This window comes from Pecten maximus, chromosome 4, assembly GCF_902652985.1.
Source record: "Pecten maximus chromosome 4, xPecMax1.1, whole genome shotgun sequence".
Taxonomy (NCBI): domain Eukaryota; kingdom Metazoa; phylum Mollusca; class Bivalvia; order Pectinida; family Pectinidae; genus Pecten; species Pecten maximus.
The window spans coordinates 20,288,836-20,315,522 of record NC_047018.1 but is presented as its reverse complement, the minus strand read 5'-3'; the positions used below and the strand labels follow the sequence as shown (position 1 = coordinate 20,315,522).

Sequence of the window (26,687 nt, the reverse complement as noted above, 5' to 3'; positions counted from 1 at the left end):
GCGTTAAAGCTGACACAGTCAAGCCCATTGGATCAGTCTCAGTAGCGTTATTGACAGACATCTACATAGTAAAACCTCTATACCGGCGATCGTGTCAATATTTTAAACTCGCAAATATCCCTTCTTTAATTATAAATCTCGTAAGATTTCTTTTCTTATTTCATTTAAGGATGTTTGTTCTACATACTTAGTGGTATTTTCTTCTTAGTCTACATACCTGTACCAAAGTATACCACCTGTCTAAACTATGTTTATCTGTATACTGTAAGGACCTATTGTAATGTTAAATACTTATTCAACACCTTGTAAAGAAGTTTTAATGAGCGAACGTAAAAGGCGACACCTAAAGTATACTTGTTTGTGGAATATCGGTGATAAAAGGAAAATAATTTAAGCGCCAGTAATTGCTTCCTTGATGATCAGTTTCGTCCTGATGTGACATATCTTACAAACTATTCATTAAACAAGAAAACATGACGTGATGCTATAAAATTGACACATTGTGTAATTTTATGACCGTCAACCTTGAACATTAGGTAAGGTTTTCACAGCGACTGAGAACATAGTTTAACATGTGTGGGAAGGTTTAATGATAATGGATAAGTACGGCGATCATTACGAAGTGTCAGGATGGGGATGTCATTTTTTAATGTCGCATTGTAAATTTGTCTTCTCTCTTTTTAATTAGTTATAAGCTTATGCAATGTGATGGACCAATATCCGAGTCAGACGTGTATCACAAAAGGCTATTTCAAACATACATGAGTCGCAAAAAGCAAGCCTTTATTTACTTCTACGTCAAAAGAAAATAACCAAAACAATTGCCGAAAACAAGTGTTTTACAAGGGTCAGGTCTTCTCCAAGGGACACATATCAAGATATATCCCTGCATATTAAGATAAAAAATTTGAATCCTCGATAGGAAAAAATATGCCCTCAACATATGAAAAGATTGTACAGAAACCCATGTGTTCCGGAAGGTTAGCGTCTTTGTATCATATTCCAATGAGTTTGTAGAAAACAATCAACAAAGCCTCTTTAATTAAGAGTATAACGATGAAAACAACCGTCAAAATCTCCTTAATTACGGCTATGACAATGAAAACAATTGTCAATATCTACTTTAAAATTACGATAATGACGGTGAAAACAACCGTCAATATCTCCTTAATTACGATTCTGAAAGTGAAAACAAAACAATGCAAGGTACTTTTTAAAATTGATTTATTTTCATTGAGATTCGTTTCCCTGAAAACTGAACATAATTGTAATTCCACGTGAATACCTTAGACCCTAAGACTTTACAATGTTTTTCAGATGCAACAACTGTAATCATGCAATTATTTTATTACTTGTAACGTTAACAAAAAGATAATTGTTTTTAGAGAATCTTTCCCCTCGCCAAGTAACAGCGGAACATATGTGATGATATTCAATTAACAATCCACAGATACGTACATTGAGTCCGTCAACAGAATACTTCGATCTGGAATCAACAGGAAATATTCACTGTAACAGATAATCATGTGACTTTATTATCAGTATAAAGTATTTCGTTGTTTTTTTATGAATAACATCATTTAGCTTGCTTATTGTTGCCTTTAAAATAACTTCCTAAATTGATATGTGAATGTGGTCATTAACAGGTGGGGTAAATGCAAAATTAGAAAAGTCACGTCTTGTGTCCTTTTGATGTATGTTTATTTAATATACATCTAGAATTGCCATTGGAACCCGAGTGATCTCTGTCAGCTTATCTTTCGACAGAGACTCGGGATAAGGGAAACAACTCGAAACTTTAACAAATTGGTGATCAGATTGAGCCGCGGTTGTTTGAAATAAAAAGATTTTCTTATCACATCCGGTTGTTAACTGTTGTGACTTATCTTTACAATGATAATGAATTATTATGTTACCTGAGCAAAGAAGATTTGATGCAGCACGAGATTTGAGACTGTTTTCCGTTATCCAAAAAACGTTGTTAAAGTCCATTGTCCATTTTATTCTCCAAAAATCCCTTCTGGATTTCCACTTTTGTCACCAAACATTTGTTACTAGAAAGACCAAGCAGCTGTTCTTAACATCACTGACGAGTCTTAGAACCACCAAACAAGTGTATGATGTCCCTATACCATCACTGCCGAGTCATCGAACAACCAAACGGCTGTATGATATCCCGAACATCACTGACGAGTCTTCGAGGGACCAAATATATATGATACCCCTAACATCACTGACGAGTCCTAGAAGGACCAACTATATATGATACCCCTAACATCACTGACGAGTCCTAGAAGGACCAACTATATATGATACCCCTAACATCACTGACGAGTCCTAAAGGGACCAAAGATATATGATACCCCTAACATCACTGACGAGTCCTAGAAGGACCAACGATATATGATACCCCTAACATCACTGACGAGTCCTAGAGGGACCAAACAGCTGTATGGTGTCCCTAACATCACTGACGAGTCCTAGAGGGACCAAACAGCTGTATCGTGTCCCTAACATCACTGACGAGTCCTAGAGGGACTAAAGATATATGATACCCCTAACATCACTGACGAGTCCTAGAAGGACCAACGATATATGATACCCCTAACATCACTGACGAGTCTTAGAAGGACCAACGATATATGATACCCCTAACATCACTGACGAGTCCTAGAAGGACCAAACAGCTGTATGATGTTCCTTCCGTCACTGACGAGTCCTAGAAGGACCAAACAGTGTTAGATATTCTAGTTGAAAATAGACATTTTTGATTTGTATATTATCCCATATTACAGTTTCAACAAAGCACATCTTTAACTCTTGATTTCAACAGGTAAGCCTTAAGATCCGAGTTCAAAACGAAAACAACCTTGCCATTACTCTTCATATTGCACTGAGTTCTGAAATCACCGCCACCACATTCAGAGAGCCTCCCTTGATAATTGTTCAGAAACGGACAAAATGATGATTATTATTATTATTATTATTATTATTGCCGCCTTTATTTCCTCCAAAATGAAGAGCATGACATAATAACAATGTTCAAAACACATATATGTTACAGAAAATGCATGGCAATATGATAAGGAGCAATGTACATAGATATGTATATATATATATACTTGGTTAACATAAATGGTATGATTATTAGTTTAAGATTGAAAATGAGCAAAATTATAGATTATTTTGAAGAAACTAGATTTGAATATGATGATCATCGTACAGGTCAAGCATACACTTTATATGATATATTGTATCCAGCCTGAACTGTTCTAGTATATCTGTTTCCAATGGATAAGTCATAGGGCCTCCCAGTAAAATGTGAACTAATATATATTCTGACAATGAATGCAAATATGAAATAAATTCAATATCAGAAATAGATACGATTGCACACCACAGTTTGTCACGAAAAGATTCTGTTAGTGAACATTTTAAAATTACATGGTTCACAATATCAGTATAGAAATATCCACAATAATGACATAAGGATTTTGAATTTAAGTTTCTAATGGAAACGATGATTTTGATAATATAACTTATATTGTCGAGACAGTTTGGGTAATGCAGTGCTAGTTTCCATAGATAGTGTGGATTTAGTGAGTCGTGCAGTAATGCAAATCTTGAAAAATCTGCATCCTCAGACATTCTTTGAGACCAAGCCACTGTTTCATAATTGGTAACAGATCTATAAACAATTTTCTTCCAATATTCTTGGTTAGGAAATGTACCATCATCTAGTAACAGTTTTAAGAACTCAAATAATTCATACTTTTTAAGTATTCTAACCATATCCGGTATATAACCATTTTGAACACATCCATTTGTTTCAAACAAAAAACATCTTAAAATAAAAATTTTACTGGTTAAATTACTTCTTTTCATTCTACACAACCTACCTAGAAACAAAAGTTTTTGATATCTATGTATGCTTCAATAGATGTCCATCCAAGTAAGGAGGTACACATATCTGTTCTGGTTCTTTTATCAAGACCTTGAATTGATTTTACAATAAAACGTTGGGTTCTTTCTAACATTAATAGTTCAGTATTTGAAAGTAACCAGATTTCGCATCCGTATAGTGCACAAGGGTATACTTTGATTTTTATAATCTTAGGAAAAAAAGACAATGAAATTACTTCTCCGAAGATGCCATAGAAAACACTTAGACTATGAAAGTTACCTACACAGATCTCATAGTCAATAAATAATAGCAAACTGTAATTCGATTTCAAACTGATGAAAGGGAGACAACTAGAACCGGATCCAGTCTAGTCGAAATTGGTGAGTTGTCTTACCATGTGGTTAATATGTATTATAATAGCATGTTAAATGTCTATATTAGGGCATAGGTGCTGGCATTTTCCTTTTTACAACATCAAAACTAACCGACACAATCTTCTCCGATCTCGACGAATAATGTGTTTCCTCTGAAGACACCGTCAATATTTACAAAAGTCTAAATTTATATCTTTCCAAACCCCTTGCAGCTTAACAATATTGTGATCTTCTTTGTTCATAAAACACTGACTGCCATTACCACCCAAATGGGTACTATCTTTCAGTGAAATACTGTTCAATATCAACATAATTGATTTGTCATCGCCAACATCAGTAAATCTTTAAATAGTATCTCCGTCAACGTGATCACTAAATGGAGGTTGATTTAACAGTTACATACCTAATACGATGTTGAAAGCTGTCGTCTTTTTGGCAGTTTTAATTGCACAGCAATCCTGGTCATTTTAAAGAATTTTATCTAGAGCAGATGTAGGTTCTATTATTAGAGTTTGTTAATAATTCACATGTCATTGAAGCTTTCATGTGAAAATATATCATCACATTTTTGTCTTTCATCTGTATTAAGTGTTATATATAAACAATGTACTTCCCCCGGAAATCTTGCAAATCACAAGTATTTAGAGGTACATATGTACAATGTGAATTATTATCAGACATACCTAGTTTTTCGAGAATGTATTTACAGACAGGATATGTGCAGTATTAAATTCATCATGGCAATAATCAAAGTGAGCAATGTGTGCAAATATCGTAAAATAAGTTAGATTTAGACTGATTGTAGAAGCTCGTTTAGGAAGGTATTTCAATGAATCTGTTTAACAGGACACGCCCACGAAACATAGATTATTTGGGCCGTTTTAAAATTAATCGTACAACTTATGCTTAAAGATTTCAAAACGTTTGTCTATTACAGGTCAGAGAGGGAAGAACCAGTAAAGCAATTGTAGTTAAGCATATCTGGTGTTAATGAGTGACATGTGTGAAATCATAGGATATTATTATAGAGCCTTGTCATCAAACTATCTAAACATGCTTCATTGCCGACAACCTATTCACTGCCTGTCACAAAAATGCATAAAGTCGTCGTATAAAACTATCTAAAAAACCACCAACAAATGAAAGAACACAACAACAGTGTCCAAATATTGATTGTTTTAAGATTAACAGTTATTCGAATCCCGAAGTGCTCCCCCCCCCCCCCCCCCCCCCCCCCCCCCTTATTTAAATAAAAGTATGTTGTTATTGTTTATGTGTGCATTTCTTGTTGTGGGTTTGTGTTATTTTTCCTCTATTATTTTTTACTTTTTCTTTTTTTTTTTTCTTTTCTTTAAAATCTACATTGCAGTATTGCCGTCATCCTTACTACCAAATCGTATTAGTTGGATATTGACACAGGTAACGTTCAACGGGATACTCCAACGGCCAAGAACGTTCTGGTTTTTTTTTAATCTTAATAACAATTATGTATTCATTTCAATTATTCACTATTCGCTGCTGTCTTCCGTAATCGATTCTATGTTTCATCTCTGCCAGGTGCAACATAACATGTTCTACTCCTCGAAATAAGTAAACACGGCAGATTAATTGATAGAGGCAGAGCACGAGAGAATGTCTTGAATGGGATGATATAAGTAATATTTCGAATTTAAATTTACAATTAGAAGAACTTTTGCATTATAATTATTACTATTATATGATGATAGCAGTGGATATTGTATTACGGTTCTTGTTCTTGTTTTGAATCGATTATTAAGTTCCTCTTTGTCGGCCCTGTAGCATACATGTATATTTAAATACTAAGTAGATAATTCTAGGAATGGTGTTTAAAACAAAACAAACAAGATGCAGGCTCCAGAGGGAGTCGAACCCTCGACCTCCAGTTTACTAGACTGGCGCTCTAACCAACTGAGCTATGGAGCCGGTGTGGTTATATATGAATGCTATATTTATAGTATATAAACTTCCTTGTCTATTGCATCATATCATTGGAGTTATTTTTATTTACACTTGTATGTAGACATGTAGGTAATTCTTATCTGAGAGTACATCAATTCTTATCAGACGGGTCAATAATGAAGAGCAATTGAAATGTGAGAAATAAGTTAAGGTATATTTGTTTTTTAAATAGTTAAAGGGAAGGATGTAGATTTTAAAATTTTGAATGTAGGTCGCACTTTCTCAAGATTTAATCAAACGCTTGACAAAATCCTAGAATATAATCTTACAGTATAATATTTTAGGGCATTCAGAGATGTCTGCTGTAATGTAAAGGACGTATAAAATTAAAAAGGCTCCAGAGGGAGTCGAACCCTCGACCTCCAGTTTACTAGACTGGCGCTCTAACCAACTGAGCTATGGAGCCGGTATAACTGGCCTGTATATTAATGATATATTTATCACATATAAACTTGTCTATTGCATCATATTATTGGAGTTATTTGTATTCAATATCTATGTATTTAGTTTATTCTTATCGGAGAGGACATTAATTCTTATCAGGCTGATCTACTAAGAATTGGATATATAGTTTTAATAACGATGAGTTAATCGAAATGATCCCCTTTACTTCCCTCTTGGACGACACATCTGGTCCATATAATCAATGAAAGGGACACCAACGGTAGTCAGCACTATAATTCATGATTCAATATCTACAAATTAAAACATTCATGTAGCTAAATTCATATACAAACCACCATTATATTGGAATGTAGTGCCCATCCCGAATCCCACATAAAATAATCTTTATTCCAATCTGCCGGAGCTCGGTTTCAGGATTTTGTGTAAGGTATAAATAAGTCCGTAAAATAACAGTAATTATACTCATTCTAAAGTCGTATAAAATACCGTAATCAGTAAAATTGTTTTGTTGCTAGGATAAAACGTTTTATATATACAAACGAAAGGTGGTTTCATTGAATCTGTTACCTTACTACGAAACAGCAGCATTTGTGAAAAGATATGTATAATGAGTTTGACAACAAAGTATCTACTTTGTTCTGGATCGACCAGAAGGTATTTACTGTTGTTAACGTACCATTAGACATTTCGTTGTTTTATGAACACTTTGACTGTTTCGTTACGGGTTATAGGACTTTGAACCGACACGAGTATTCATACTAACGTGAGGTGAATGTAACCAGTTATACTCTTATTTGAACGAGAAGTTATAGAAAACGTCGTAGTTTTATTTATATACATCAAATTACCTTATCATATCACTTTTGGACAGACTGAAATTAGCTTGTTTGAAAATCAAGAGGGAAAGCGTCATCAACACAATTATAATCACTCACGACCGCCAATTGGAAGCCTTCCTCGTTGTCGTTATTTGGCAGTCAGTTTGGTTTCAGTAGGCCTCTTGTCTGAAATATTATGAGCATTTTCACCAAACTGACATGATATATATGTGTCCAAAGAAAGATGATTCGTTCCTCTATAATGTATGCATTTGGGTTCTCGTACAACGCAATACATTTATATAGTAGTCGTATCTTCAACAACATTTTTGGTATGATACAAGTGATCAGTTATTTGATACAGATGAATGCTTTGAATTCTCCTTGAAAATGGTAATTTGTTTTAAGTTGTTTCTCATCCCATATTTCGGTTTCATCAAAGCACAATTTTCGTCTCCATTATCAACTCTTGTCTTCTATAGGTATGGTCCTAGTACTAGATACTGAACACATTACCTTGTCATTACACTTCTTATTGCTTTCTGAATCCGCAACCACAATCTGACACCAGCCTCTCTAGATTCTCTCGTTTTGGCTTTCGTTAATCAACTGACAAATTATGGAAGCACAATAGTGTAAGCGAAAGTTATTAATTTCAAGGAAGCAGCAGATTGAATCTAGACGGTGGAATTCTTTAAACAAAGATCTCGCATAACGTCATCTAGATTTTCACTGGTGGAAGGGAGACAACTTGTACCGGTATGTAATGTGTTTTTTTTGTTTTAACATTACCATTCTAGTCTAACTTACTTTACGTGTTAAATACTTTGTTTACCGTCTACGTTAGCCAATCCGCCTGTTAAATGACAGGTATTTTTGCATTAAGTATAATACATCAAGACTCTCGAAAGTTAACACAAAACACCAGCTTCACTTTGACCTCGAAGAGTAAGATGTTTCCTAGAAGGACAATATTGGATTACTTATAATGCAAATATTTACAAAAGTCTTAATTGAAATCTTACGAAACCTCTTGCAGCATAAAACATTGTGATAATTCATCTACAAGTAAAGAAAGATCCTCAGGAGATTCATTTGTGTTCATACAACACTGACATACAACACTGACATTTATCAGTATCAACCCGGGAAATGAACGTAATCAGAATCCCTAAAGCTCTCTTTTTTGCAATAAACCCGATGCTGCACAAAACAAAAATCTCATCAACCTTGGACGTTATCTTTCAGTAGAATACTGTTTAATATCGACAGAATTTATTTGTAATGACCACCATCACTAAGTCTAAATGATCCCTCAGGAAATGTGATCCCGTCATGCAGGTTTACATGAACATAACTAATCATTTTTGAAAGTTGATGTCTCTCTTTTAGTTTTGATTCTACAACAATATAATTGGTCATTTTGAAGAATTTCATATATAACAGATGCATGTCTTATATATTAGATTTAGTTGATAATTCACAGGTCATTGAAGTTTTCATGTAAAAATAAACTATCACTTTTTTGTCTTTCATCTGTTTAAATGTTTATCATCAATGTATTTTCCCCAAATTAAAAGTGATAGCGCTCCTGAATTTGTCCTCATTAGACCTACCTACCTTTTTTCGAGGAACACCAGTATTTAAAGACAAGCAAGATGTTGTGTAGAGTATTAAATTCATCATGGCAATAATTAAAGTGAACAATTTGTGTAAATATCGTAAGTTAAGGCAGTTCAGTGACAGTGGTTGTAGAGGCCTGATTGCATGGGAACGGTATCTCAATGTAGGAAATCGATCGGATAGGATTTCAATGCAGAGGTTTATTGGACTATATCTTTCAATGGAAATATTTGATGAGTTATACATTTTAATATAGAGGTTTGATTCGACAATACGTTTCATTGTAGAGGTTTGATTGGGCAATACATTTTAATGTAGAGGCTTGATTATGCAAAACATTTCAATGTATAGAGGTTTGATTGGGCAAAACATTTCAATGTAGAGGTTTGATTGGGCAATGCATTTTAATGCAGAGGTATGATTGAGCAATACATTTTAATGTAGAGGTTTGATTGGGCAATACATTTTAATGTAGAGGTTTGATTGGGCAATACATTTTAATGTAGAAGTTTGATTATGCAAAACATTTCAATGTAGAGATTTGATTGGGCAAAACATTTTAATGTAGAGGTTTGATTGGGCAATACATTTTAATGTAGAGGTTTGATGGGCAAAATTTGATTCAATACTAAATTTCATTTCATATCATGGACATATTATGTAAGCGGGAGAGTCCTTGCGGTTTTTAAGACAATACATATAAACAATAGTATCAGTACAAATCAGTAAATATATCTATACACAGTAGCAATCTTGTATTAAATACAAATATAATAAATTGCAGCAAATACAACATTTTGTCTGATCATTTTTTTCTTATTCAATCCTTCGGACAAAATGATATCTTCATTTATCATGATATATATAGAATTACCCGAGGGAAAACTAACTCGAGATCAAATGTCAGATGTGTGTGCACATATATACGGGCTCCATAACTGGTTAGACCCTATGTTTTGGACAAAAAAAAATAGAAAAAAAAAGAAAAAAGAGCGCCAGTCTAATAAACTGGAGGTCGAGGGTTCGACGCCCTCTGGAGCATTTCATAAATATATAGAGCTAATAGAATGGTTTTCCGTTTAATATAACATATATTTCATGCAGGAGTATGATAGAACATCGATATTTTCATGAGTGCGAAGCACGTGTGAAAAATACCGAAAATATTCTGTCATACAAGTGAAATATGTTTTATATTAAATGGGAAACACTCCAATTTTCTTTTTATTGCATTTTATATACTTAAAACTAAATAAAAAACATTGAAAAATTAATAGTGTCAAAAAGTGCGGGAATCAGTAACATATTTCATAACGTCATCCCTTTGTGACGTTACTCCACGTCAACTTGGCGGCGCCAATTTGAAAGTGCTGATTAACGCAATCTAAACGTTTTCTGTTGTTATAGGATAATCTGAGCATGAATAGCTAATGTCCAGTGAGTATTTTGTCAAAAACTAGTATGAATATTTCAGAAATATAGCAATATAACCAATTAATATATCTTCGCTTCGATTGGAAAAATCGGCAAGTTTCAATGAGGTGAATATAAAGGTACGCTCTGATTGGTCTAAAACGAAAAACTTTTATTGCATTTTTGCCGGTGAAATATAGAAAGTTATCAAACTAATAAAACTTATACTCTATATATTTTCACTGCTCATCGCTGCAGTGAAAATATATATATTTTTAAGTTTGATGATTTTTTTTATATTTCACTGGCAAATATGCAATATATATATACATATCTAGATAAACCACAACCATAGGAAAACGCGATCGATATATCCAAAACTTTTTCCATAATTCGCCATTTTTTGTTTCTACAAATAACAAAATAATTAGTTGGCTTTGATAAATGATTTATTTTTGATCAATTATTAAACAAATAGACTCACCATTGGATGCAACTACCTTTTCGAGGAACTGCCGCTTATTGGTCAAAGAGTATATAACCCTGTTAAACCACCAAGTTTGGTTTCCGTTGAGTGGGGCTAGGGGTTTCCTTTCTGAAGGAGAAAATACGATGGCACGGCGATTAAAATGTTATTTTGTCTTTAAAAACGTTGAAAATGTCATATAATTTTTGTAAATGGTTGAAAGTATTTGGTCACTTTCTCGATAAAATGACTCAAGAGATAAGTAGCCTACTTCTGGACAAGTTAGACTTTCGTAAATTTCTGTAGATTAAGCATTCCTTTAGTTGTAGCTATTATTAACACTGAATAGTCCTTCTCGAAAAATTCAGATAGCCAAAAGGAAGACAAATTTGTGGCTATCGAACCAAAGGTGTCGGGGTTTCTTTGTTGTTATTCAGAAAAACACAAAGATCACAGTCGCACCAGTGAAAACACTGCCACCAAAACGACAACGTGTACATCTCTGTCTCCAACCCAATATCAAGTACCTGTCGCTCGTCGACAATCCGTACCCATTGTACTTCTTTGGTAAAATCTAATACCGCCTTTGTGTGTGAATGTTAGTGATGATAAATGAACTGCTAGACGAGGTCCTAGAACAACTAGGCGAAAGAAATCTTGGGGAGAATTTCTATTTTATTTCTTTTGGAGACAATTTGTTTTGTTTTTCACTAAAAGTACATCCTCAGAAATGCATTATTCAGACATCGTTAACGATATTTTCGAAACTGGTTACCGTCTACTCCATGGACACTTTCTGCACTTTATGGAAGCCCCGAAAAGCTGGAACAACAGAGAAGTGTAGTTTTACAGCTGACAACATAAGTAGCTTTAATATCGTCGTAAGTAAAGTTTTGCATTAATACACACGAAAACGCTGTAACTACAGACTGCCAAAGAAAAATAATTCTTTCTTTTTCTGAAGATGCTTCAAAATGAGGGATGTGGACATATTAAAGTAGAGGCCGGATATTGGTGTAGAGGGAATATACGTTGCCATATTGGTGTCGATGTATCCACTGGCTTGACTGTGATCATGTTTAAGAATCGTTTCTTTGGCTCTTCTGGGTATGATTAGCATAGCACATTAGATAGAAACCCCATGCCTCACTAAGATATAAACCCCATGCCTCACTTAGATATCAACCCCATGTCTCACTAAGATAGAAGCCCCATGTCTCACTTATATACAAACCCCATGTCTCACTTAGATATAAACCCCATGTCTCACTTAGATATAAACCTCATGTCTCACTTAGATATAAACCTCATGTCTCACTAAGATAGAAACCCCATGTCTCACTTAGATATAAACCCCATGTCTCACTAAGATAGAAACCCCATGTCTCACTTAGATATAAACCCCATGTCTCACTTAGATAGAAATCCCATGTCTCACTTAGATATAAACCTCATGTCTCACTAAGATATAAACCTCATGTCTCACTTAGATATAAACTTCATGTCTCACTTAGATATAAACCCCATGTCTCACTTAGATATAAAAACCATGTCTCACTTAGATATAAACCCCATGTCTCACTAAGATAGAAATCCCATGCCTCACTTAGATAGAAACCTCATGTCTCACTTAGATATAAACCTCATGTCTCACTAAGATATAAACCTCATGTCTCACTTAGATATAAACTTCATGTCTCACTTAGATATAAACCTCATGTCTCACTAAGATAGAAACCCCATGTCTCACTTAGATAAAAATCCTATGCCTCACTAGGATAGTAACCCCATGCCTCTGTAGACCAACGAGGACTGTCTGTAGATCGACAAGTACTGGCTGTAGATAGGCGAGGATTGTCTGTAGACCAACGAGGACTGTCTGTAGACAACGAGGACTGTCTGTAGATCGACGAGGACTGTCTGTAGACCAACGAGGATTGTCTGTAGACTAACGAGAGGATTGGTGTAGACCAACGAGGACTGTCTGTAGATCGACGAGGATTGTCTGTAGACCAACCCAACGAGGACTGTCTGTAGATCGACGAGAGGACTGTCTATACACCGACGACGACTGTCTATACACCGAGGAGTACTGTCTGTAGACAACGAGGACTGTCTGTAGACCAACGAGAGGATTGTCTGAACACCGAGGAGTACTGTCTGTAGACAACGAGGACTGTCTGTAGACCAACGAGAGGATTGTCTATACACCGAGGAGTACTGTCTATACACCGACGAGGACTGTCTGTAGACCAACGAGGACTGTCTGTAGATCGGCGAGGACTGTCTGTAGACCAACGAGGACTGTCTGTAGACCAACGAGGACTGTCTGTAGATCGATGAGGACTGTCTGTAGATTGACGAGGACTATTTGTAGATCGGCGAGTACTGTCTGTAGACCAACCCAACGAGGACTGTCTGAACACCGAGGAGTACTGTCTGTAGACAACGAGGACTGTCTGAACACCGAGGAGTACTGTCTGTAGACAACGAGGACTGTCTGTAGACCAACGAGGACTGTCTGTAGACAAAGAGGACTGTCTGAACACCGAGGAGTACTGTCTGTAGACAACGAGGACTGTCTGTAGATCGGCGAGGACTGTCTGTAGACAACGAGGACTGTCTGTAGACCAACGAGGATTGTCTATAGACCAACGAGGACTGTCTGAACACCGAGGAGTACTGTCTGTAGACAACGAGGACTGTCTGTAGACCAACGAGGATTGTCTATAGACCAACGAGGACTGTCTGAACACCGAGGAGTACTGTCTGTAGACAACGAGGATTGTCTATAGACCAACGAGGACTGTCTGAACACCGAGGAGTACTGTCTGTAGACCAACAAGGACTGTCTGTAGACCAACGAGGATTGTCTATAGACCAACGAAGACTGTCTGAACACCGAGGAGTACTGTCTGTAGACAACGAGGACTGTCTGTAGACCAACGAGAGGATTGTCTGTAGACAACGAGGACTGTCTGTAGACCAACGAGGACTGTCTGTAGACCAACAAGGACTGTCTGTAGATCGGCGAGGACTGTCTGTAGACCAACGAGGACTGTCTGAACACCGAGGAGTACTGTCTGTAGACAACGAGGACTGTCTGAACACCGAGGAGTACTGTCTGTAGACCAACAAGGACTGTCTGTAGATCGGCGAGGATTGTCTATAGACCAACGAGAGGATTGTCTATAGACCAACGAGAGGATTGTCTGTAGACCAACGAGGACTGTCTGTAGATCGGCGAGTACTGTCTGTAGACCAACGAGGACTGTCTGTAGACCAACAAGGACTGTCTGTAGATCGGCGAGGACTGTCTGTAGACCAACGAGGATTGTCTATAGACCAACGAGAGGATTGTCTGTAGACCAACGAGGACTGTCTGTAGATCGGCGAGTACTGTCTGTAGACCAACAAGGACTGTCTGTAGATCGGCGAGGACTGTCTGTAGACCAACGAGGATTGTCTGTAGACCAACGAGGACTGTCTGTAGATCGACGAGGACTATCTGTAGACCAACGAGAGGATTGTCTGTAGATCGATGAGGACTGTCTGTAGACCAACGAGAGGATTGTCTGTAGATCGATGAGGACTGTCTGTAGATCCACGAGGACTATGTGTAGACCAACGAGGCCTTTCTGAAAACCAACGAGGATTGTCTGTAGACCAACGAGGACTGTCTGTAGATCGACAAGATGACTGGCTGTAGACCAACGAGGACTGTCTGTACACCGACGAGAACTAATGGCCAACGAGAATTGTCTCTTGACCAATGAGAACTGTCGTTAGACTGAAGAGGACTGTCTGTAGACCGAGAAAGCGATCATTTACGATGCAGAAGTAGGGAACACAATGGGGTTATGTTTATGTTATGGCCTATGCATAGTGTACTAATTCATTCTTCATACAGGCTCCATAGCTCAGTTGGTTAGAGCGCCAGTCTAGTAAACTGGAGGTCGAGGAGTCAACTCCCTCTGGAGTCTCGTAAACTTTTTACATATCCTTACATTACATCAGAAATCCCTGATATGCCCTAAATAATTACTATGAAATTTCCTTCTGCCAATAGTATTTGCCTTCACAAAGTGTTGAGTGATTTGAGTGGTCGTTCTTAGAAGAGCGAAAAAAAGGCTCCAGGGGGAGTCGCACACTCCTGTTTACTAGACTGTCGCTCTAACGCTCTTTTTTTCTTGAAAATAAAACACTTCAAACACGAATAAATATCTACAAATTTACACATGTTTGTTCGGACAAGTAGTTTCTTAAAATCACCAATAATTTGCTGTAGATGCTAACTGTTTCTTCTTATATAAAGTTACTTTGTGATAAAATGTAACATGGAATAATTCTAAGTCACAAAAATAATCAAACCGGAAAAATAATCTAGCTGTTATGCTCACAAGTGTCTATAGCACGGGATAGGAGCATTTGTTTGACCGGATTTGACTTTATGAATGTATAAACACTATTCTGTTTTGACCTTGTAATGCAAATGGCGGCTGTGAATAATATTACACAAATATAGCATAAAGGGAGGCATTTCAATAAATAGGAAACTCCTATATCATACTTTTAGCACATCTGATCATGGCAAGAAGGACGTTTTAAAGACAAATTATTAACCTGGTGAGTTAGGGCCTTTTTCAGAAATGTTTTATACCAAACTCAGCGGTTGAATATTTTTCCTAAAAAACAGTTTTTTTTTCATTTATAGAGTTCTTGATAGTGCATAATAAGAGCATTTTTTTTATGTTTGAAAACCCTCCTTATATGCTATATTTGTGTGATATTTTCAACAACCGCCATTTGCATTTCAAAGTCAAAATAAAATCAGTGTTTATGCTATAAAAGTCAAATTTGATCAAACCAATGTTCCTATTGTGTCCTTTAGACACATGTGGGCAAAACGACATTACTATTTTGTGCAATGTAAGTGATACAAATGAGCTAATTGTTTCCACCTGAAACACATGTTGACATTTACAAACAGCTTAAATAACATATCAACAGCATGGTCTACTGTTTGCCATGATGCATACTGAAAGTTAATCAGGTTATTTCTGTTAAATTGCATCATAGTATGAATTTATAGGCCTGTAAAGTATCAATGTTTTACTGGATTTGTTGTTTAGATACGCCTTTAGTTTATCCATTATCTACATATTGAACTGTTAACGTCGTTGAATTCATATGCAATATTCATTTCCAATATAGGATTGGAAAACAGGGTAAGAGAAAAATAAATCACCCCTTTTTGGAATGAGATAGGGGATATCAACCCTCGGGGAGAGATTGTTTAGCTCCCAAACACTCGGCAATCCTCGTGTTTGGGAATTTAACAATCTCCCCCCTCAGGTTGAGATCCCCCCTATATCACACCAAAAAGGGTGAAAGATTCTAATTAGTCTCACCCTAGGTTGAGCAGCATTCCATCACGTCAACAATACAATGACGTCACGTCGACAATTCAATCACGTCACCTCTAACTTTCGTAGCATTGATGTAACGTCCATATAAGATACATAAGAGGGTAAACAGGGTAAGAAAACAAGTAATCATTCACCCAATGGAAGTGAGACAGGGGAGTGTCAACCCTCGGGGTAAGATACTTAAGCTGCCAAACACGAGGTAACTTTAGAATCACCCCCTCAGGTTGAGATTCCCCTGTCTCATCCCTAATGGAGTAAACGATTCTATTAAACTTTTCCCTGGTAACCGCGGGATAACCCTGTGAAGTATGTGAGAAAGGAATGGCCATCAGCGTTTTAAGAAAACGTCAATACACGAGTCAATTGAACGCCATAGGAATGCAAAGAAGGTCGACTTAACGCACATTTGCATGCGGACATTTTCGTCCACATGGTACTTTTTTCTAACTTGAAATAATACACATTTTATTTATTAGCCATCATCGGAAACCCAGGGTCCGTGAGCGCCAGTACCACGGAAACGTCTGTCCGTGAGCGTCGGGGCCGTGGAAACGTCTGTCCGTGAGCGTCAGGACCGTGGAAGCGTCTGTCCGTGAGCGTCAGTACCATGGAAACGTCTGCCCGTGAGCGTCAGTACCATGGAAACGTCTGTCCGTGAGCGTCAGGACCGTGGAAACGTCTGTCCGTGAGCGTCAGTACCATGGAAACGTCTGCCCGTGAGCGTCAGTACCATGGAAACGTCTGTCCGTGAGCGTCAGGACCGTGGAAACGTCTGTCCGTGAGTGTCAGTACCATGGAAACGTCTGCCCATGAGCAGACCGTGGGTTTCTGACGACGGATGGCATCATACCCTGTTTCATATATCAACTTTTGTATTGCCCTACCATTGAACTTATAAGAGTCATTTACCTAATGGAAACGGCTGATGTTAAATTGTTTTATGAGGTGTTTTTGCAGAGGTCCTCTCGAAAGAGAGAATAGCTATATAACAGTATTTCTATTTGCTTTGCAGTGTCACAATATTTAACTGTCTTCTTTGGAAATATATTATCCTATAATTATCCCAGAACTTCAGACCGATTGAATAACGGCCGTTCGTTATAAGAGTATTATGATCTGATAGTTTTTAGGTATATTTTTTGACGTCACGAAAATTTGTGCTACCTTATTAAAAACCGGATTGATCAATGTAACGTTTTTTTGTTTCTGTTTTTGTTTTTGTTTTTGTTTTTTTAGTTATGTTGTATAAAAGGTGAATATATTCATGGTGGAATATGTTTGTTAAATTGTTGAAATTAAACCGAAGATTTTGTTTTTATTGTCAAGAACGGCGCGAAATCTGACTTTGGACAGCGATAACAATGTTACAAGGTTATATATAAGAAAAAATTGAATTTGAAACGGAAATATAAATATTAAACTGCCTTCTTTGGAAAGTTAATTTTCTTGTCTTCAAATAACTCTCGAATTACTGAACCAAATAAAATGATAACTGTAGGTATTTTACATTTCGATAATAAGCATAAGAGAATTATTATTAGTACCTACAGCAGGCGGTCAAATACCTGACCACGTAGTTCTGTTTCACACGATTTGGATGAATTGTCAAATATTTATGGATATAAAGTAATAAATAAAAGAATTCAAAAGGCTCCAGAGAGAGTCGAACCCTCGACCTCCAGTTTACTAGACTGGCGCTCTAACCAACTGAGCTATGGAGCCGATATGAGAAAGAGAGATCGTAATAAATCAGTCGTTTAGAGCGCCGGCCAGGTATAGGAAAGGAAAGGTAAATATGATTTCATCCGCTTAATGGAATCATGATGAAATTATTTTCTCCTTCATATGTTATGCCAATAGGTGGCGCTATGTGTATACGAGCCTACACATGGCTTAGTGCCTGGGTTCGTCATTTAGGGGACACGGGCAGCGTGATACATAGAGGATATTGAATGGTTTCCCGTTTAGTATAACGCACATATTTCACGAGTATGACAGAATATCGATATTTTCACGAGTGTGAAGCACGAGTAAAAAATATAGAAATATTCTGTCATACGAGTGAAATATATGTTACATTTTACGGGAAACCATTCAATTTTCTTTTTATTGCATTTCATATACTTAAAAACAAAATTGAAAACATCGAAAAATTAATAGTATCAAAAAGTGCAGGAATCAGTAATGACGTCATCTCTTTGTGACGTTACTCCACGTCAACCAATCGGGAACCGTCGGCACTTTCCGTAAACGAGAAAATATATTTTCTCGTTTACGGAAAGTGCCGACGGTTCCCGATTGAATATATTTTCTCGTTTACGGAAAGTGCCGACGGTTCCCGATTGCACGTCAAATTGACGGCGCCATTTTGAAAGGACTGATCAACGCGTTTTTCTGCTTTGTCTAAGAAACTGTGCATGAATAGCTAACGTCAAGTGAGTATTTTGTCAAAATCTAGTCAAAATAGTTCAGAAATACAGCAAAATAACCAATTAATCTATCTCCGCTTCGACTGGAAAAATCGGCAAGTTTCAAGGAAGTGAATACTAATGTTAGCTGTGATTGGTCAAAACGGAAAAAAACTTTATATTTTCACTTGGGCCAATACTGGGCTCTCATGGCCAATATGGAAAAAAGGTATGTATTATTTCCTATATATTTATACTTTTGTCGCTGTGAAATACATGTACATTGATGTGTTTGTGTTCTGTTTATCCTATTAGATAAGTTAAAGGAGAACTTAAATGTTTATATATCTATTTTTGATGTTTAAAATGTGAATGTATAGAGTCATTCCTATATCATATATAACATAATGTCATAAATATATTGTCAAGCGAAACGTGATTTTCAGGTTTGTCTGTTTTAACATTCAAAACAGTATGTATATATCTATATACATATGTATAGAGTGACATTAATACATTATAGGCTCATTGGGGTCAAATATCAAGATTCAAGATTTTTCAAGATTTTTATTGATACACTCAGACACATGAATATGTGTAACATGAGGACATTTGTGACAAACAATAGAAATAAGCATGACAAGATGGATACATACAGTGCATAATGCAAGTAACTACACATGTAAATATAGATATACATTCAAATCAAAAGCATCACCTTTCTTAGAAACAGTGCCAGATTATTCATAATTTGGATATTGCAGTTTTTCAGCAGACGTTCTAATTTTAGCATAGTTGGATTTTTGAGGAAAGTAGTGAGGTACATGTTTTTTCCTAATACAAGTGATTTCTTCATTTTGACATTTAAACAGATAGTGGAATTCGTCCCCGATACTACTAAAACATAAATTACACATCCTATTTTCCCTTGGAATACCATTCCATCGTCCAGTTTCAATGGGGAATTTGATATTTGAAGTACGCAATTTTGTGATAGTGATTCTATTCTGATCTGACAGCTTTGTTAAATAACTTTCAAATGTAAATTCTTTTTTTAATTGTGAATAAAACTGACCTTTTGAATAAGATTCTAGGTCCGAAAACCAATATTTGTATAATTATATCACGTAAACGTTGTTTGACATCATACTTATAAAAACTTGTATTCATGAGTAGTTCATTGTCAAATATATATGTATATCCAGTATCATTAAAAATCTTTTTCACATGATCTAACCACTTGAATCTCATTTGACCGTTGTGGTTCAAACTCGACATTAGCCTATATAATATATTGCTTAATTTATTTTCATTTGTCAGAAGTTGATTCCAAAAATTTAACATTCTTATCTTTACTTTAAGTTCTAATGGGTATCTTCCCAACTCCCCATACATCATATAGTTTGGTGTATTAGATCTAACATTTAATATTCTTTTACAAAATTTAAGATGTATTATTTCTAGAGACTTGAGATCTTCGTATCCCCAGATCTCTGCTCCATATAACAGAATCGGTTCAACTAGAGAATCGAAAAGTTTGAGTTGCAAATCAATAGGAATTGCCTGATTTCGTATTTTTCTAAAAATTGAGAATATGGACTTTTGTGCTTGTTCGATAAGCTTACGTCTAGCATTTGCAAAATTTCCGTTCGATTTAAAAGCAACACCTAAATATGTGAAGCAGTCTACAGTTTCTAGTATTTGATCGTTAAGCGTGAAATTATGTCGCCGTTTAGTTTTTCTTTTACTAAAGATCATCACCTTAGTTTTCTTTATACATGTATTAACTTCAAGTTTCCATAATTTACAATATTCATTAAAATTATTTAGAGCAGCTTGCATACCTTCCGTTGTTTCAGAGAAAATAACAGTATCATCTGCGTATAATAATACAAATACCTCAATAAGAATATGGAGTTTTCTGGTAATCTCATCACTTAAATTTTGAAGGGGAACACTGCCTATTGACATCATAAATTCTTCAAGGTCATTAAGAAATACGGAAAACAAAAATGGGGAGAGATTTTCCCCTTGCCGGACCCCGACCAAGCAAGGGAAAAAGTCTGAGGTTGCCGAATGGAAGTTTACACAAGATTTGATATTATGGTACATATCTCACATTCTCGCTCTCTAGACCTTAGGTCGAAAACGCGAGAAAGTGGAAACGAGACGGTGGGGTAGCGAAAACGCGATAATGCGAAAGAGCGAAAACGTGAGAATACGAAAACTCGACGACGAGAATGCGAAAACGCGAAGGCGAAAATGCGAGATTAAACTCGAACTCATCCAGATTAGTAAAACCTCTGCAAGAAAACCATATTGATAATAGAAAACATTGTGGTAAGGCTTATAAATGTATCAAATAATCAATTGCATCCCGGAGAAATTATATCGTGCTCCGACTCTGTGTTTTGAATGTAACATCCTATTAGGGTTTTAGGGGCTAATATCCATTTTGTTTTGTTTTTGTTAGTTCGTTTCTTTTCTGTGGTTGCCATTTTGTGCATTTTTGCGAGAAGCGCTAATGTTTTGATGTGGTATATTAATTTGTTAGGGATAGTCACAGAAACATTAAAAACAGATATTTCAATGTAAAATTATTTGAATTAGATAAAATGACCTAGATTATAATTGGTATACAATAAGAATTTACAGACTTTAAAAGACCTTATCTAAACTATTTTTGTGACACAGTTACAAAAACATTTTATTAGTGTTTATCCATGTCGTGACATAAAATAGTTTTATATTGATAATTTTCATGATAAAAAGGCTATTCATATTCGTGTAAAACCATATAAACTGTCTAATACAATGATATCATTATAACTGTTTCACATAGAAACATCTTAGATAAGCTCTCTGAATTCTTTAGTTTGTATACACACCTAGAAGGCGTGTAAGTTAACCAGACATAGGTAAGCGTGTGGCTAACCCGTGTAGACTTATTTCAGGTGTGTCTTGACATATATGACCAGATTACCTGTGCCTTGCCATTCAGACAAAACGTTCGTCGGCTAGTCAATTTTGCGATAAAATTGCTCAAATTTTCATGCAAACGCTTTTTGGCCAATTACTGACAACAATTGGCATAAGTATGATAATCATAATAGAGATTTTCTACCACAGTACTATCGGCTTGAATCAAAGAGAAACGTGGCCAAGTATAATTTCGCGAATGCAAATTAAGTGTACCGGTGCGTCCGCTTTAGCGAGTGTTTTTTGCAACTTTTAAAAAATAACTTACTCGTGTGAAATAAATTCCATATCCAACAACCACTCGTTGTTTTAAAAAATAACTTTCGAGTGTGAAATAAATTCCATATCCAACAATTTCGAGTCGTGTGACCTGTTTCTACCACAATAATATCGGCTTGAATCAAAGGGAAACGTGGCCAAGTATAATTTCGCGTATGCAAATAAAGTGTACCGGTGACGTCCGGGACCCGGTGATGTGACGTCATTAGATTATTGATGACGTCAATAACAATTGCAGCTTGGGTCAAAGTTCACCACGTGTGGTATAAACAGATTGTTAATCAACAGCTGTAATGATTAACTGATGGTCTGAGAGTTGAATACAAAGGGTATTGTGGTAGAAATACTCTTTTAGCATTCCGTTGTTATATTTGATTCTGTGATACAGCAGTATCAAGGTTTATGCTGCCGTACTATGGAAACTACTTAAAAATCGTAAAAAAAAATAATGGTTGTTGTCAAACTGAAATGAAACACAATGGTACCACACTTCGCGAACCCGAACAAATTGTAAATGCATGGGGCCATCATTTTAGTAAGTTGTTCAAGAATGAGATACTTGATTCGTTTGATGAAAACTTTTTTCAATATGTACTACTTAAAGTTAATGAAATTCAAAATCAGTCTTATCAAGAAAAAGATATCTTTTTGTCAGAAATGTTTACCACGGACGAAATGCGAGAAGTATGTAAGAAACTTAAGAGCGGCAAAGCTGGCGGGTATGATAGCCTGGTTTATGAACACATTAAGTTTGGAGGTGATAGACTATTGCGCTTCATTACCAAACTGTTCAATTTAGTTGTAAAATATGAGCACATACCTGAAGACTGGAAAAGAGGAACAATTTTCACTTTGTATATAGGTAATGGAAAACCCAAAGACGACCCAAATAGTTATAGGGGTAAAACTCTTATACCTGTCTTTTTTAAAATATTCGAGTCAATTTTATCTATCAGAATGGATTTTTTTACTAGATTCTGAAACATTTCCAAACAGACAACAATCAGCTTATATGAAAAATTTATGTAGTCTATGCACTTCCTTCAACTTACAGGAATGTGTGAGATATAATCTAGAAAATGACTCTGATTCTTTCGTAGCATTTTTAGATACCAAAAAAGCTTTCGATACTGTTTGGCACGAAGGGTTATTGCTCAAACTGTACAAAATGGGATTTCAAGGCAAAATTTGGACTATATTGAGAAATATGTATACTTGTTTTGTAAAATATATCATATAATATATCTTATCTATCATATAATATATCTTATATATCATATAAGTTATCTTATCTACCATATAATATATCTTATATACCATATAATATATCTTATCTATCATATAATATATCTTATATATCATATAATATATCTTATATATCATATAAGATATTTTAAAACTCATAAAAGATATAATGTAAGATATCTTATTTGATGTAAACTTCATTTCGTTTCTTTTGATAGAGTATATGACAACATTTTTGTAACAACAACAAGCAGAAACAGGATATGGAAACAAGCTTGAAAGCTTATACTAGTCCACTTCCTTCAATTGGAATTTACATTATTGAGATGGACAGCAATAAACGAAATCTGAGAAAGAGAGAGAGAGAGAAAAAAAGATGTGATCATATATAAACTTCAATATTTTTAACTAGAAGGGGAGGGTGTGCAGGGAGGAGGGGATAGGTGAAAGTGCAGTGGGCTTGCCAGCTTAATTTAACTACATCAAATCTTTCATGATTATAATTTTCTCTGAGGTAGTAATTTCCAAAGTGATGAAAGTAACGAATATATTATGTAAGAAATCAAAAGTGTTTAGTATCAATTATAAACTTTTGGATGCATGTAAACAATTCCTTATTTTCTTCGAAAGAGAGGTTTTCATCTCCAAATAGTAACAACTTTTCAGTTAAATGATACTGATTGATCTGATTGAAGTATGGCGTGCGGAGATTTACGTATAGTGGGCATCGCAAAAGATAGTGGAAATTTGTTTCATTCGATAGCCCGCATGAACAGAGAGGACTATCAACTAGGCCTTTCGAGTAAAGGTGGCTATTTAGGGAGCTATATTCCATTCTTAGTCTCGCGTGGAGGATCTGACCTTGTCTGCTTCCAGAGGAGAAATATAATGGTACTTTGGTGGAAGGTCCATGCAAGTGTTTCTTAAGTTTTCGCAATGACGGATTCGTTTTTACATCAGACGGAAGAGAGTTCCAACATTTTAAGACAGAGGGAATGAAAGAATTCTGAAACAAAGAAGTATGACAAAGAAGAGGACGAACATTTTCTCCGTCTCTAGTAGAATGAGTATATACATCGGAATTTCTATTTGAGAGGATGTCTTGTAAGAAAGGGGAACCATACCATGAACCATTTTATGAAACTGTATAAGTTTAGGCGTCTGACGTCTTTTTTCAAGAGTTTCCCACCCCGTTTCGTTGTACTCGTTAGCTTTGTCCCTCCCGTTACAATTCTAGCGGCCTCTGGATTTAAGCTTTCTAAAATATTTGTATGGGCTACTGTAAGATTATCCCACACAATGTCGGCGTATTCTAAAACTGGACGAATGAAGGAAAAATACAGAGTTTGAAGTGATTGCCGGTCAAGAGAAAATTTTAATTTCCTTAGGAGATTAAGCTTGGAGGATGCTTTGTCAATTACATAATGACCATGGTCGTCCCATGTGTCGTTGTCAGATATGTACACACCGAGATGTTTGCGGAGACTAACTTCATTAATAGGAATGTTGCTCATGTAGAGCGGAGGATGAGCTACACGCGTGCCTTTTCTACTGACTGTTACATTTTCGTTTTTTTGAGGATTAAAATCTACTAGCCATCTTTTTGACCAAGAATAAATTTTAACGAGTTATCTATTAATAAGATCTACACTTGTTGCTGGAGTGTCAACAAATGTGTACAGTGAAGTGTCATCAGCGAATAGTTTAATAATGGCCTCTATATTATTTACTATATCGTTAATATAAATCAAGAACATCAAAGGGCCTAAAATTGATCCTTGTGGTACACCAGCTGATATATTACGCCAATTTGACTTTTTACCATTTATAACAGTTCTCTGGTAACGGTGTAATAGGTAATGTTTAAACCATTTCAATAAATTTCCACTAATGCCAAAACTAGATCATTTTCAAACTAAACCACGATGCCAAACTCTATCGAAGGCCTTGCTGATATCGCAGAAGACCATACGAAAATCTTTGCCTATATCTAACGCTGATGTGATATCATGAATGATAGAGAGAAGTTGGTTTTGGGGCGAGTCTCCAGTTCTAAAGCCAGACTGGTGTGGTGATACAAGAGAATTTTCAAGAAGAAAGTTGTATACGTATTTGAAGACACACCTTTCCATAATTTTACCAATTATAGAAAGTAGGGATATAGGCCTGTAATTCGATGGAGATGATTTATCACCTTTCTTAAAAACAGGTGTTACATTTGCCTGTTTCCAGAGTGTAGGTAAAATAGAAGAAGTTAAGGATTTATTGAATATTTTGCTCAATGGGAAACTAATAATATTCACTGCCCCTTTTAATAACCTTGCATTAATAAGGTCAGGTCCAACAGCTTTGGAACAGTCAAGAGTGTTTAAAAGATATCTTATTTCGACTAATATAGGCTGAGCCTGTTGTCCAATCCCTTTTGCCAACACCAAATCTTGATGATATTCTATGTAAAAATACCCTGTTTTTATACTTGTTGTGTTGACAAAAATATATTTTGAAAGAATATTTTATTTAGTATATGAGATTTCTCATTTAATTTTCTATATGAAATATCTTTTAAAATTTATATCTTATTTATTTGGTGAGATATATCTGGTATAATATGTAAGATACCTCGTATAATTTGCACCGTGGATAAGGTTAACGGGCTTTGAGGGCGCAGGACTTGCGTCCCGTGGATAAGGTTAACGGGCTTTGAGGGCGCAGGACTTGCGTCCCGTGGATAAGGTTAACGGGCTTTGAGGGCGCAGGACTTGCGTCCCCTTGTATTAGGTGGCGCGGCGACGCACTCGGAGGGAGCGCTCGGAGGGAGCGCGAAGCGTGAATATAGCGAGAGATACGAGCATGAACTTTTTCTATCCGATCACGGCGGGAAATATCGATAGCTAATTAAATTTTAATCAATTTTTGCATGTTAAGCAATAACTAATCTATCGTTGTTGATTTCAGCGAAAGGTTCCCGATTTGCTCAAGTTAAGGTACACGAGCAGTGACGAAGGATCGTTGTTTACGTTTTCACTGCAAAAAAAACAACAACAACAAACAAACAAACAAACAAAGAAATATAATTTCTAATATCATATAGTTTTATAATTCCAACATCCTCATTATGCAAATTCCACATGAACTTGTATAATACAAAATCAGAATTAAAAATGATAAATGATTGAATATATAAACCATGGTTATGCATAACCATGAATAATATGCTTGAAATAGTGAGAGCATGGAACAGTATAATGTGACGCTTTGCAGTTTTATGTGGTCTCTTATATTAATTATACAAAGATAACGCAATTACCAGTTTATATTATTACTTTACCTTGATAAGTTAATTTATGAACTATATATGATTGAC

The 26,687-nt window shown here is 35.8% G+C and overlaps 1 long non-coding RNA gene and 4 other non-coding genes across 5 annotated transcripts; 1 reads left to right on the top strand and 4 right to left on the bottom strand.

Moving 5' to 3' along the window:
* Positions 1-1,207: 1,207 nt before the first annotated feature.
* On the bottom strand, positions 1,208-2,280 carry LOC117325452. The gene is made up of 2 exons (XR_004532261.1): positions 1,917-2,280; positions 1,208-1,509 (listed from the first exon to the last, which is right to left on the bottom strand). It is a non-coding gene; the product is annotated as an uncharacterized LOC117325452 (long non-coding RNA).
* Positions 2,281-6,148: 3,868 nt separating this feature from the next.
* Trnat-agu lies at positions 6,149-6,222 on the bottom strand. The gene has a single exon. It is a non-coding gene; the product is annotated as a tRNA-Thr (tRNA).
* A 368-nt stretch (positions 6,223-6,590) lies between these two features.
* Trnat-agu lies at positions 6,591-6,664 on the bottom strand. The gene has a single exon. It is a non-coding gene; the product is annotated as a tRNA-Thr (tRNA).
* Positions 6,665-14,892: 8,228 nt separating this feature from the next.
* Trnat-agu lies at positions 14,893-14,966 on the top strand. Its single transcript has one exon. It is a non-coding gene; the product is annotated as a tRNA-Thr (tRNA).
* Positions 14,967-18,060: 3,094 nt separating this feature from the next.
* On the bottom strand, positions 18,061-18,134 carry Trnat-agu. The gene has a single exon. It is a non-coding gene; the product is annotated as a tRNA-Thr (tRNA).
* Between the last annotated feature and the right edge of the window lie 8,553 nt (positions 18,135-26,687).